The sequence below is a fragment of the Pinus tabuliformis genome, chromosome 2_1 (genome assembly GCF_031772625.1).
Source record: "Pinus tabuliformis cultivar Carrire ecotype Pingquan chromosome 2_1, CPIR1, whole genome shotgun sequence".
Classification (NCBI taxonomy): domain Eukaryota; kingdom Viridiplantae; phylum Streptophyta; class Pinopsida; order Pinales; family Pinaceae; genus Pinus; species Pinus tabuliformis.
In genome coordinates this window covers 784745200-784760364 of record NC_142299.1, presented here as the reverse complement: position 1 = coordinate 784760364, position 15165 = coordinate 784745200, and the positions used below count along the sequence as shown (strand labels likewise).

The following is a 15165-nucleotide window of genomic DNA, read 5'->3' as shown; positions in this document are numbered from 1 at the left end:
ATATACTTTGATATATCTGATTTCCTGATATAACTGGCTTCTTTGCAATTAATGAAATTCAATTTTAAAAAACACAAATAATGGATAATTGTATTTTTATATTATTTTATTAATTTAAAGATAACATATTATAATTTCATAATTTATGAGTGAAATAAAGATAACAATCAAATAACAGTACTATTACAAAACGAAACCCACTTCATCGAGATATGCGTTTCTAAATCCAGCGGAAGTCAAATATACTGGGCGTTATCATTTTATTCTGATTGTTATTCTTCATCGAGATGAGCGAATTAGGACACACTATAGCGGCACGGAATTGTTGTTAAGTTGAAGGAAGTGGGATCCTACTCACAGATATGGCTGTAAGGGGCGTTGCCATTTCACATGATAGTTTAAGCTTCTCTGTCAGGTCCACCCGATGTTTAGGAGAAGGCACCCATGTGAAATGATGAAACAGTTTCGCCACCCACAGCTGAACGGTCCGAAGACCCAGAGCCTTGCCCGGGCATTGTTGGGAATTTTTAATGGGGAAAATACCAAAACCAAGATTCAAACTAAACACAGAGGCAATGCTCTGTTTTACCTCCACAGGATTTTTATACACAGACAGCTTAAAAAAAATTCACTGAGTAACAGAGGATTTCACCACCATAAAAGATTTCTATTCATTAAAACAAAAGAAACTAATACATCCTCTTTTTCTGAGAGGGATTTACCACTGTAAAATCATTTTCATATTCACTGCTGTGAAAAACAACTTACTGCTGTAACAAAAGTTTACATGAGCTTACTGCTGTAAAACAAAATTTACATTCACTGGTGTGTAAAACAACTTACGCTCCACCATTTTCTTTATGCACTTGCAAAACCATACATGGTTTTCCTTCACCTCTGTTTTTCAATGCCCACACAAAAACATTACAACATATTTGTGCACTGCTGTGCATACACCCTCTGGTTCTTCTTACTGCCGTAAAAACCAGTTTTCTCTTTACTCCCGTGTGCAATACATACCAAAAAAAAATTCACGCCCTGTTCTTGTTTTTCTACACACTGCAGTGTGTTTCCCCTTTCAAAAAAAAAATTACAATGAGCAAGACCCGAGCATATATGTTTTTGCTCGCCATATAAAACATAATACAAAAAAAATATTACCGTGGCCTTTCTTTTTTTTTACACTGCATATGGTCAACGCTCGATTTAAAATATAACACACATAAAATTTATGCCCATACCTCCCGCATAAAAGAAACATTAAAACTTCACCTACGCATATGACAGTTCATTAATTAAAACGTATGGTCAACCATGCTTTTAATTTACTCCACGCAAAATATGATTTGACCTTGGTTTGTATGCAGCTTCAATGGATCAACGGACGAAAATACGGGAGCAGATCCTACGGACGAGAAGGATATCGGAAGCCCTCACATGAGTGAACGATATCTCCCGATGGGTCAAAGTTGAGTACGTCAGGTGAGACCCACGTGCCTTCACCAAAACGCATCGGAGCACAACCATACGGAAACCACTTTTCATGGATGGTGGTGCGATATGATCCTGGGCAGTTTTGTGGTTTTGATTGGTGGTTTTAGGCTGCATACATAGCGCGTTGAAATTATATTTTCAACACTCCCCTTTAATTTCAACTGCTGGGCATTCGGTCATACCCAAACACTTCCTCAAAAATTCAAAGCTTTTCTGATCCAGTGGCTTTGTCAAGATGTCCGCAACTTGTTCTTGAGTCCTGCAGTGTTCTAGGACAATTTCTCCATTGTTCACCAATTCTCTGATGTAGTGAAACCTTGTATCAATGTGCTTCGTTCTCTTGTGAAACACTGAATTCTTTGACAATGCAATAGCTGAGCTATTGTCACAAAATATCACTGTCGCTTTTGCCTGCTCTTGGCCTAAGCTTCTCAACATTCTTCTCATCCACACTGCTTGACACGCTGCTGCTGTAGCTGCCACATATTCAGCCTCTGCTGTAGACAATGCTACAATGGACTGCTTCTTAGAAGCCCATGAAATGGCTCCTGAACCCATATGAAAAACATAACCGGAAGTGCTCTTCCGATCATCTACACTTCCAGCCCAATCGCTATCAGTGTAACCAACCAAATCTGAATGTTCTGAGGCATGATATAGAATTCCAAACATTTTAGTGCCTTTGACATACCTCAAGATTCTCTTTGCTGCCTGCCAATGTGCCTCCTTTGGCCTCTCCATGAATCTGGAAATCAAACTAACAACATACATTAAATCAGGCCTAGTAGCTGTTAAATACATAAGGCTGCCTACAATACTTTTGTAGAGGCTAGGATCAAAATCCTTGCTGCTGTCCTCTCTGCTGAGCTTTAATCCCATTACTGTGGGAGTGATTGCTGCCTTGCATTCTTCCATCTTAAATCTGCCCAAAATTTGATTTACATATCTTGCTTGAGATATAAAAATTCCTTTTTCATTTTGCTCTACTTCTATGCCTAAGAAGTATCTCAAGAAACCCATATCAGTCATTTCAAATTCATCCTTCATGACTGATTTAAAATTCTTAATGAGCTGATCATCATTACTTGTGAAAATAACATCATCAACATATAAGACCACAATCAAAATCTTACCATCCTTTTCTTTGATGTAGACGGTGGGTTCTCCTTCACACTTGTCAAATTCATTATCCAATAGATAAGAATCTATCCTGCTGTACCATGCTCTTGGCGCTTGCTTCAGCCCATAAAGAGCTTTCTTCAATTTGCACACTTTGTGCTCTTCACCTTTCTTCTCATATCCGAGAGGCTGTTCCACATAGACCTCTTCCATTAACACTCCATTTAGGAATGCTGATTTCACATCCATTTGGTAGACTTTCCATTTGTTTTGAGCTGCTATGGACAGCACTGTTCTCACAGTTTCCATTCTTGCAACCGGTGCGAAAGTCTCCTCATAATCTCTACCATACTGCTGCTTGTACCCTTTGACAACCAGCCTTGCCTTGTGCCTTTCAATCTTGCCTTCAGCATTGCTTTTGGTCTTGTAGACCCATTTCACACCAATGACTTCTTTGCCTTTTGGTAGCTCAACCAAATCCCATGTTTTGTTTCTCTCTATGGCATTCATCTCCTCATCCATAGCTTCTATCCATTTCCTATCTTTAATTGCTTCCTCGAAATGAATAGGATCATCAACATGACAATACAAGGCAAATAAGGAATTCATTCCTTCTTCATAAATTTCACTTAGATTTCTAAACTTCTTACCTCGTTCACTTGGTGTGCAAGTGCTTGAAGATGCACTTGAATTTCCTCCTTGTGGTGTGCTTGGAGAAGCACTCTCGTTGATCCTCAATGGTGTACCTTGCTGTCCTTGTGTTGGCGCTGCTATTTGGGGATTCATTTCAGCCACTTCCTCTTCATCTTCATCATGAGACAAACAGTGTTTAACATTAACTGTCTTCTCTATGCTTCCATCCCAAGCTTCCTCTTCTATGAATTGAACATCCCTGCTGACAAAGAACTTCTTGGTAGATGGAATGTACAGCCTGTAGGCTTTGGATTCATCACTGTATCCAATGAAGATGCATTTCTCCCCTTTGCTGTCCAACTTCCTCCTTAGCTGATCTGGAATGTGTGCATAGGCCACACATCCAAAAACTCTCATGTGGGTGACTCCTTGCTTTCTCCCACTCCATGCCTCTTCTGGCACTTTGTTCATGACTGCTTTTGTAGGACACCTGTTCAATATATAAACTGCACAATGTACAGCTTCAGCCCAATACTCATTTGGCAAATGCTTTGCCTTTAGCATGCTCCTCGCCATATCCATGATGGTCCTGTTCTTCCTTTCAGCAACTCCATTTTGCTGTGGGGTGTACCGAGTTGTGAACTGTTTATGTATTCCATTTTCTCTACAAAACTTTAGGAATTCATTGGAGATATACTCACCTCCTCTATCAGTTCTCAATACTTTTATGTGCAGCCCGCTTTGGTTCTCCACAAGTGCTTTGAAATTTTGGAATTTCACAAACACTTCACTTTTGTTCTTGAGGAAATATATCCATGTCTTTCTTGTAAAATCATCAATGAATGTTAGGAAATATTGGCTGCCAGCTAATGATGGAGCTTGCATTGGCCCACATAAATCTGAATGGATAATCTCTAAGGGTGCCTTTGCCCTTATGCTTTTCCCTGATGGAAAACTTTCTCTGTGTTGTTTTCCCAAAATGCAACCTTCACATAGGCTGTCCGGCTTTTCTATCAATGGCAATCCTTTCACCATTCCTTTCCTACTCAACAAATTCAGACCTCCAAAATTGAGATGTCCGAATCTCAAGTGCCATAACCAGTTCTCATCCTTTGGCACGCTTTGGAAGGCCTCTTGGGTGACTGCTGCCATTTCCCTTTTGTTCTTCATGTCTGCCCTGATCCGGAGAGGGAACATCCTGTTCCTTGACATCTTCACTTCAGCAATGCATCTTTTGCTGGGTGGTATGTCCATGATGGTGCACACATCATTTTTAAAGAAAACATTGTACCCCTTATGGACAAGCTGTCCAATACTCAAGAGATTACATCTCATTCCGGGGACATAGTATACATCTGCTATGGTTTTCCTTTCTCCTTGCTTTGAAAGTATTTTTATTTCTCCTTTTCCCATAACAGACACTTTACTATCAGTTCCTAGTGTGACTTCTGATTTCACATTTTTATCTAGGGCAGAAAAGAAGGCTATGTTTCCGGTCATATGGTTGCTGCAACCTGAGTCTAAAAACCATATGTCCTCACTATGTGTTTCAGCCATGTTACAAGCTAATAGGACATTTTCTTGACTGTTGTTTTCTCTTGTAACATTTGCATTTTGTCTGTTGTTCATATCATGTTGTTTCTTTCTACAATCACTAGCATAATGTCCATACTTTTTGCAATAATAGCATTGAACATTAGATTTATCATACCTCTGTCCTTGAGCATGATGTTGATCTCTTTGTTGGCTGTTGCCTTGACCTTGGTTCTGATTTGGATTGCTGCCTCTTCCTTGTGCATTTGATGAGCTGTTCCTTCCTCCTCTGTTCTGGCTTCTGCCTCTTCCTCTTCTGTTTCCTCTTCCTTGACCTCTTCCTCTTCCAAAGGACATCTGGGTCTTGAAGGCTTGCTCTAGAGATGAGTTTTCATTCCTACTCAACCTCTGCTCATGTGTTATCAGTGATGCATGTAGCTCATCAACTGAATATTTTGAGAGATCCTTTGTCTCTTCAATGGTTGTGACTATGGCATCGAACCTTGAGGGTAAGACTCTCAATATTTTCTCCACTATTCTTCTATCTTCAATTGTTTCTCCATGAGTTCTCATTTGTGTGACTACTCCAATCATATGAGTGAAGAATGAGTCAATGTTATCTGACTCCTTCATGTTCAAGTTTTCAAAATCCTTTCTCAGCATTTGCAATTTTGCTGTCTTCACTCTCTCCATGCCTTGATAGGCTGTCTTGAGAGTTTGCCATGCTTCATGTGATGTTGTAGCTGCTGCTATCCTTGGGAATATACTCTGGTCCACTCCTTGATACAACAAGACAATGGCCTTTGCATCCTTCTTCCTATTGAGCTTCAACTGATCCTTCTCTCCCTGAGTTAATGCATTGAACTCAGTTTCATCTGCTGGTTCCTCAAACCCATATTCTACTAGTTCCCATATATCTTGAGCGATGAACAAAGCTCTCATGGTTATAGACCAGTAGTCATAGTTCTTCCCATTAAAGTGTGGGAGCTGGGTGTTGAACATACCCATGCTTGTGCTTGCCATTCCTTGCATCTTGAACTATGGTTTTAAACCCTTGACTGTGATTTTTTTTAAAACTGACTGTCTTCAGCAATAACAAGAGAAATGCTTTTGGGGAATACCTGAATCCTTCGCTGTCTGAGTCTTCTGTCTGCCTGAGAAGTTTTGACTGCTGCAACCACACCTTCCTTCAGCTTCTTTGAGTCTTCAAAGAGCCTGGACTAGCTCTGAAACCACTGTTGGGAATTTTTAATGGGGAAAATACCAAAACCAAGATTCAAACTAAACACAGAGGCAATGCTCTGTTTTACCTCCACAGGATTTTTATACATAGACAGCTTAAAAAAAATTCACTGAGTAACAGAGGATTTCACCACCATAAAAGATTTCTATTCATTAAAACAGAAGAAACTAATACATCCTCTTTTTCTGAGAGGGATTTACCACTGTAAAATCATTTTCATATTCACTGCTGTGAAAAACAACTTACTGCTGTAACAAAAGTTTACATGAGCTTACTGCTGTAAAACAAAATTTACATTCACTGGTGTGTAAAACAACTTACGCTCCACCATTTTCTTTATGCACTTGCAAAACCATACATGGTTTTCTTCACCTCTGTTTTTCAATGCCCACACAAAAACATTACAACATATTTGTGCACTGCTGTGCATACACCCTCTGGTTCTTCTTACTGCCGTAAAAACCAGTTTTCTCTTTACTCCCGTGTGCAATACATACCAAAAAAAAATTCACGCCCTGTTCTTGTTTTTCTACACACTGCAGTGTGTTTCCACTTTCAAAAAAAAAATTACAATGAGCAAGACCCGAGCATATATGTTTTTGCTCGCCATATAAAACATAATACAAAAAAAATATTACCGTGGCCTTTCTTTTTTTTTACACTGCATATGGTCAACGCTCGATTTAAAATATAACACACATAAAATTTATGCCCATACCTCCCGCATAAAAGAAACATTAAAACTTCACCTACGCATATGACAGTTCATTAATTAAAACGTATGGTCAACCATGCTTTTAATTTACTCCACGCAAAATATGATTTGACCTTGGTTTGTATGCAGGTTCAATGGATCAACGGACGAAAATACGGGAGCAGATCCTACGGACGAGAAGGATATCGGAAGCCCTCACATGAGTGAACGATATCTCCCGATGGGTCAAAGTTGAGTACGTCAGGTGAGACCCACGTGCCTTCACCAAAACGCATCGGAGCACAACCATACGGAAACCACTTTTCATGGATGGTGGTGCGATATGATCCTGGGCAGTTTTGTGGTTTTGATTGGTGGTTTTAGGCTGTATACATAGCGCGTTGAAATTATATTTTCAACAGGCATACGCGACGACCAGCACCAAAGGGTGCAAGCCGCAGGTCGTTTCCTCGGACATCCACATGTTGTCCGCCTTCCGACGGGAGAAACCTCTGTGGACGGAATTGATGGGGACGTTCCCAGATCTCCGGATCGTGGGTAATAGACCACATGTTCACCATCGCCGTCGTGCCGGCCGGAACGCACATCCCGTTCGCCATGAACCAATCCTCCGTGCAGAGGCGGGCCCATGATAAGAGAGGCCCTGGTGGGTGCATCCGCAGAGACTCTTTCACTACCGCTTGAAGATACGGGAGCTTCTCGATGTCGTCTTCTGTTACGTTTCTGTTGCGCCCGACAACCGCGTCCAGCTCTGCCTGAAGTTTGCTTTGCACTTGCGGATTGAGCAACAGCTCTGCCGTCGCCCATTCTGTAAGTAAAGCCGTTGTGTCTGTGCCGCGGAATATCATTTCCTGCATCAAAACAAAATAAGAGACGGAATTTTTTAGTTCTAACACTAAAACTTTTAATTTTAGCACTAAAATAATAGTTGTGTCGTGCTTAATTATGTTACCCATAGAACTGCGATCATATCGTCGTCGTCGAGCTTGTCGTCTCCTCGGAGCGAAAGGAGGACATCCACAAAGTCTGAGTCGGCCGTGTCGTCCCTCTGTCGATGCTCGTCGATGATGTTCTTGACAAACGATGTAACACGCGGAACAAGACGAGCGCAGCGGCTGTGGATTCTGAGTGGATCGAGTACTCGTAGCCATGGGAGATGATCAGCCCAGTTGAATGCTCCAAGAAGCTCGAATCCCTCATTCACCATCTCGCGAAGATTCTTCTCAGTCTCGGCATCCACCGAACGTCGACCGAAGACACTTCCCATTATATTATTAAGGGCCGCTTTCTGGAGATGTCGACGGAGCGTGACGGCGCCGCCATTAATATCAGACTCATCCCTTATGTCGGAAAGCATGGTCGTGCAGTCCACCTGACGACCGACTTCGTGGGCCGCAATTCGGCGTGGAGAGAAGAGATGAGTAGCAGAAATTCTTCGCAGGAGTCGCCAATAGTCACCGTTGGGCGCAAACCCCATCGCCCTGCCGAACATTAACTGCTGAGCGGATTGTTTGAGTGGTCGGTCTGCAAAGTGAGAGGAGCTGAGCAGGTCTCTGGCCACGTCAGGATCCGATGTAATCACGGCTGGCGTTGAGCCCAAGCTAAAGGCCATGATTTTCTTGGCACCATGGAGACGAGCCAGATACTCAAGATTTCGGTGAGCAAGTCCGACGCTCATGTCCATGAGGCTTCCGATAACGGGCCATCCTTTGGGGCCAGGAATGGCGATGGCTTTCTTGTGTCTCGCAGCAGCCCATGCACATCCTCCAGGGCTGAACCAAGAGACCATTGCACCACAAACAGCAACAATAAGCAGTGCTATATAGAGTGACCACTGCCCCACTGCAGAAACATGGTCCGTGGAATGTAATACATGGTCAGGTACTCCATTCTTTGTAAGAAAAATGGCGTAGAGCCACCAGCCCCTTGTTGAAGAGGATTCAGGATTCTCCATGGCCTAAGATACAGACGTAAGTAATTATGGAATGAGTGAATGGAAAGCGAGTTAAATGGAAGAGGAGAGGACGTCAGGAAGAGGAGTGCACGCCCTCTTATAGCCGGAGGAGTGAAGCAGGGGCATGTGGGAAAAATATGCTTCCAAGAAAATAACAGTAGTGGCGGTACCAGCGGCACCATCTCCGGCATTATCCAGCCCGATTTACTTTCCTAGTGGAACAGGGAATACCAACTCCATTGAATGTGTTCCACGTCATCCTAGATGGCGATGCATGGATGCACGATATTAATTCCTCCTTCCTTGGCAATTCATTCCATTACGATTGATGTCATCAATCTTGTCCGCCGTCAGACAGATGTGATGAAAGAGCTTTGTCACGCCGTCAGACAGATGCGACGTGAGAGCTTTGTCGGTTCTATTAAATCAGAGGTGGAAAGAGTAACGACACCCTGAGATTGATATCCAATAATGAAACCCTACACAAGTGGGAGGTCAAACGTGTATCAGTGAACATCGTATCCTCTCAAATGTTGAGAGGTCAAGGAACAAAGATGGTTGAAACATATCTGAACATCACAACCTCTCGAATGTTGAGAGGTACAAGGAAGTAAAAGTAGTTTCAAAGAAGTAACTAAACATTAATATATATGCGCAAGTAGTCCACCCCGCGCCGTCCAGATGTAAAATTAGCTTAAATGCGATGGTTTTGATTATTTATCTATTAAGGTTATCCCAAGATAAAACAATGTATACTCACAGCACAGCGGTTGTTATTCAGCGCTTAGTTATTGGCAGTAAACGAAGTTCAATACGTATACGTTTCTCGTAAGACGATAGTATACGTAACACTATCGTGGGTCATTAGAACGTTTTGCCGAGTTACATAGTGGTGCATGCGTGGGGTTGTGAAAGGGCAATGACCATACTTGCTGTATAAGTTATCACCTTTTCGTTTCCTGGAGTTGTCAAAGTGTAATAACCATACTTTACCTGCGGTATAAGTTGCAGGGACATTAAGATTCTCCTTTTCACTTAGCGACAACCTACTTTTTTTCAAAGGTTTATGGTGTATTTCTTATTTGTATTTTTTGTATAGTATATGATGCGTATTTTCGATTCTGTTTGTGTCTCTTATTGGTGCCAGCCTGTTATAGATTGCCTCGGGCGTTTTGGTTAATTAAATTAAGCCATTTTCTTGTTAACTGGATTGTTTTTAATACTACTTAAAGTTTTAATTTGTTTTAAATTTATTTATTTTGCCGTAAACTTTTTTAAGGATTAAAGTTGGGATCTTATTATTTACATGGAAATCCATAATTGGGTTATTATTCTTCATGGACTAAAATTATTTTAATTAAAAATTCTAGTGTGATACATTGTAATAATCAATAATGACAAAATTTATATATATATACATATATATATAAAATAAAAACAACATAATCTAATCATAATTAATAAACTAATATTTACTAAAACTTTAAAAAATAATATGTTTTATAAACTAATATTTACTAAAACTTTAAAAAGATAATATATATAAAAAATATGTTATTTTAAAGAACTCAAATTAAAAAATAATTATAAAAATAAAAATTAGTTCAATATATTATAAGTAGACTTAATAGTTAAATCACATGTGTTTATTTTTTTTTAAGCAATTACATATTCAATATACTATAACTACATTTTAATAGACATTTATAGTCAAATCATTCTAGTGAGGTGAATCTATTTTCCCACAAATAATGAAATCATACACCAATACACCAAATTCTGATTTGACCTGAGATATATATATATATATATATATATATATATATATATATATATAATACTAAAAATTATAAAATACTAGAATCATATATATATATATATATATATATATATAAGAAATAATAATCACATAAAAATATATTTAAGAAAATTAAAATATATGAAATACCAAGGAGAAGAAACTCTTATTAATGAATGAATAGACCAACTATGTTTGGGACTTCCATGTTCCACCCAACCATAAATTGGATGAATCAAATTTCTCTTCAACCAATCACCCCCGTGCCATATTCCAAGCATGCATGTGCGACTCATAACCAAACTAAACCAAATAAGCATGGATGCCACCAAAAGAATAATTTAGGACCATTAAAGGAAATTATAATTGAATGTTGTGTTATTACATAGTCTATCTAAAATCTAGAAGAAATTGTAGCAAGGAACAAATTCTAGCAATGCTAGAAGAAATCCCTATAAGAAGTTGTAAAAACCATCAAATATTCAAAAACATGGCCCAACTACCAACAACGCATGGAAAATCTCCCATTTGAAACCTATTTCAAGATTGTTTCTCATGACATCGCAAATGGTTATTTTGAAAATTTGATGGTTATTGTTTCATTTCATTAAAATGATGTTGCAAGTACCAAAAACAACAACATATATACTACAAGTACCAAAAGTAATATGAATACCTAGTCTGCCTTTTTTTATAGACACCACGAAAACATGGATATATGCCACCATTTTACTCCTGTGAAATGGACCTTGAGAAACAATGGTTGAGGGCTATAGCGTATATGGTTACACCCTACACCCTCATCTGCGTTATGAAAAGATACACAAGTGGGATAATACTGACTAGAATGAGTGGAAGCCATTTTTTGAAACTTTTGAATGAAGTTATTTGGGAAGGCATTTACTCCTGTGAAAGTTTATATTTTATCAATGACACTCGTGATTTAAAGGGAGTGAGTTTGCATAAATAACACGATTTCCTTGGGCCAAAAATGACATATTTCTTGGTTGGCAAAGTCAACTATGACACATATCTTACACAACCCATTCTACTCTCCTAGAAAAGAACCTATAGCTCACATGAAAAGCCTACATATGAGTCTAGAAAAATCTAGCCTCTTAACTAACAAAGATCACCAAGGATTTCTCATATGGTGTATTGATCAATAGTCTCTTAATTGACCATGATTGCCAAGGATTTCTCCTATGGTGTATTGATCAATAGTATGGACTTGAGCTCAACTTTGATGGGTCTAGTGTATAATGCTCAGTTATCTTCTTTGAGAGGGAAATATGTCAATCTCTATCATATGTCACTAGAGAAGGAATTTTTGATGTAATGAAGAAAGATCTCCAACCCCCTTATCATTGGAAAACACTTATTCCATGTGACACAATACCCTACATCACATGGTCTATGTGACACTATACCCTATATCATTGGATAAATGGAACTTTATGTGATACTTGTAGCTATTATTGTAGGGAATTTAACTTTTAAAGGGATAAATATATCTCTCTCTCCTTGGGTTCATCTCAAGTGATACCTATAGCCATTATCGCAAGGAAGTTCACTTTTAAAGTGATAATATATCTCTCTCTTGTTGTGTATTTCCAAAGAAGTTGACCCTACCGCTTGGGTAACACTCAATGTGTTGGGTTTGTTACCGATGACATTAAAGCAGATTACAACATTGTCCTACTGTGGGAAAAAATTAGGCTTAAAGGTTAAAAGTTGCTATGGTTTTTGTTATGGTGATCACTTGTAACTAAACACTAAATTTATTGCATTGTAACAATGAAGAGAAGACATAAGCAGGTGATAAGAGTATATATGAAGTCATAACATTGACAAGGTTGACATCGCAAATGGTTATTTTGATTATTTGAAGGTTAGTGTTTCATTTCATTAAAATGATACTGAAAGTACCAAAAACAACAACATGAGATAGGACTGGTGCATGGAACCCACCACCCCAGACACCTTTATTTCATCATTTGCATGACCTCCAGTCTATTCCAATTCACTTGCATGAGTATAAGTTTGATATATCAGTGGACTAATCAACATGTGATTTAGTCATGAGTCCAAAATATGCATGAAATTAGGATTGACACCTCCAATAGGACAGGTTTAGAGATTTGCATATAGTCTTTGATTCCTTACATGATTGGATTAGATTTAATTTTGTTTTACAGTTTGATTTCATGAAGATAACCTTGTTGGGTTAATAAAACTGGAGAGTTGATAAGTGTGAAAAAGGTGTTGTCCAGTCTAGCTAGACATTTCTACAACATATAGCTTGTTTAACTAGAATGGAATATCCCTACAATGGTATTTTATTCCAGTAAGTGCTCTACTCAAAAGATAAGTGTTATAAGAATCAAAATATGACATTTTTCTCAGCATACTCGGTACCTCCAAATGAAATTGCTAGAATCAAAATATGACATTTGTTAGGTCCTTATCGTACTAGTGTAACCCCTTATTGTTATTAGTACAAACCCCTTATTATATTGTTGTGTCCATGTAGTCCCCATATTGTTATTATTATGCCCCATAGAAGCCCACTATTGTTATTATTGTGCCCTTACATTATTATTATTACGTCAGCTCTGATTATATTATGACCCCTTAGACTCCTATATATAGAAATGAGGTCTTGTCATTTGTATCATCCAATAATTGTTCATTTGTGTAATGTAAAGGAGGTTTCCCCCTCAAAGAGGCTTATTTCTGAGGCGTTGATCTATCTTTTCTATCGTTTTGTGAGCTGGTTTCATAACATTTGGTATCAAAACTTTGGATTCTAGGGTTATTTTGCTCAAAATAGGTCATCGTGGAATTTTTGCTATAACGTTTTCGCTACAAAGTTTTATAAGCTAAAACAAAAACCCATTTGAGGAGAAATCGGTTTGCACCTCAAGTCTGAATTTCAGATCTTTTCTCGCTATATTTCTGGAGATATGAGCTGAGGAAGTTAGGGTTTTCGCAAGCTATATAATTTCATCTCAAACAGGTCATCGTGGAATTTGTGTTATAATTTGTTTTCTACGAAGGTTCAGACACTAAAATTAAAATCCATATGAGCAAAAATTGTGGGGAATCTCGGGCCTGAATTTCAGTTCTTGTTTCGCTATATTTTCAAAGATACAGTCCAAGACATTTAAGGCTTCTGCAGGCTCCCAAATTACATCCTAAAAAGGTGACCTTGGGAAAATCGTCATAACTTTCTCTCTAAGCATCAAATTGAAATTTTGTAAGAAGTTGCAGAAATAGGACGCACTGTTGTTTTCTATGTATCAGTTTCAAATCCTAAGGTTGAAACAATGACACGTGGCACTTCATACAAATTTGCTCTATTGAACCGGTCTATAATCAAGTCATCGTGGGAGATTTGACATAACTCTTCCTTGCAGAATCCAATCTTCATCAGACTTGAGGGTTTAGAAAGAGGACTCAGATTGCTACTATAGGACGCAATTTCAGAACTTGGAGATCTGAAATTACAGAGTTACAATCGTTTCAAGATCGAGCTCCTAAAATCAAGAAAATGTGATATGAGGAAGTTTGATGGAAAGGATCTGGTAAATTGGATACTGTAGATGGAGAAATATTTTGGTTACATGAGGTGCAACAGTTACAAAAGTTACCTATCGCATTTTCATATTTCGAACCAGATCAATTTTTATGGTATAAAGGGCTTTGTTCTCGTAAATCACTTGTTACGTCGTCAATTTTCACGGAGGAAATGATAACACATTATGAGGATACAAAGCACAACACCTTCTTTAGCCAATTCATAAATCTCAAACAAAAGTGTTCAATGACAGAGTCTATTGAGGACTTCCAAAAATTAAATATAAGGGAAAATGATATTCCAGAGAAGTGGAGAATTGATGTCTCCATAGGGACGTTAAAGGATAACATTCAACATGAGGTTCGTCTTTGGGAACCTGATTCATTGGAGAAGGCATTTAGGTTGGAAAGAAAAGTGGAAAAAGAAATTATGGCAACAAGGAATTCTATCCCTCACAAATATAAAGATGGAAGTGTTGTTTCTCCTAGCCTTCCACAACCTACAAGGTTGACACCACAACAATTGGAATAAAGAAGAGAAAAATGGCTCTGTTACAATTGTGATAACAAATACATTAAAGGTCATAAGTGTGCTGAGAAGAAATTATTTTACATTGATTGTGGAGAGGAGGAAGAAAAGCATCAAGAAACATCAAAAGAATAGGATATACATGAGGAACCAACCCCGGAGAAAGAATAAATGAATCCAACCATAGCTTGTAAAGCATGGGAAATAATTACCACTCCTAAAACTCTTAAGATAGAAGGACATATCAAGAAGAAAAAGGTTCACGAAGTGAAGGATCACATCAAGAAAGAAGAAATGAATCCGACCATATCTTGTAATGCATTGGAAGAAATTACCACTCCTCAAACTCTCAAGATAGAAGGACATATCAAGAAGAAAAATACTCAAACAGTGAAAGATCACATCGAGCATCAAAAACAAGTTCTCCAACTTTTAAATGATAACGCCACTTTGGTGCAAAATCGAATAAAACAACAAGCAAATCAGCATCGCAATGAAAGAAGTTTTGATGTAGGTGATTGGTTATTTTTATGGTTACATCCATACAAAAAAATGTCCCTCAAGAAAG

General features: G+C 38.5%; 1 pseudogene; it reads right to left on the bottom strand.

Moving 5' to 3' along the window:
• Nucleotides 1-328: 328 nt before the first annotated feature.
• LOC149202918 (cytochrome P450 78A4 pseudogene) lies at nt 329-8691 on the bottom strand (annotated as a pseudogene).
• Nucleotides 8692-15165: the final 6474 nt, after the last annotated feature.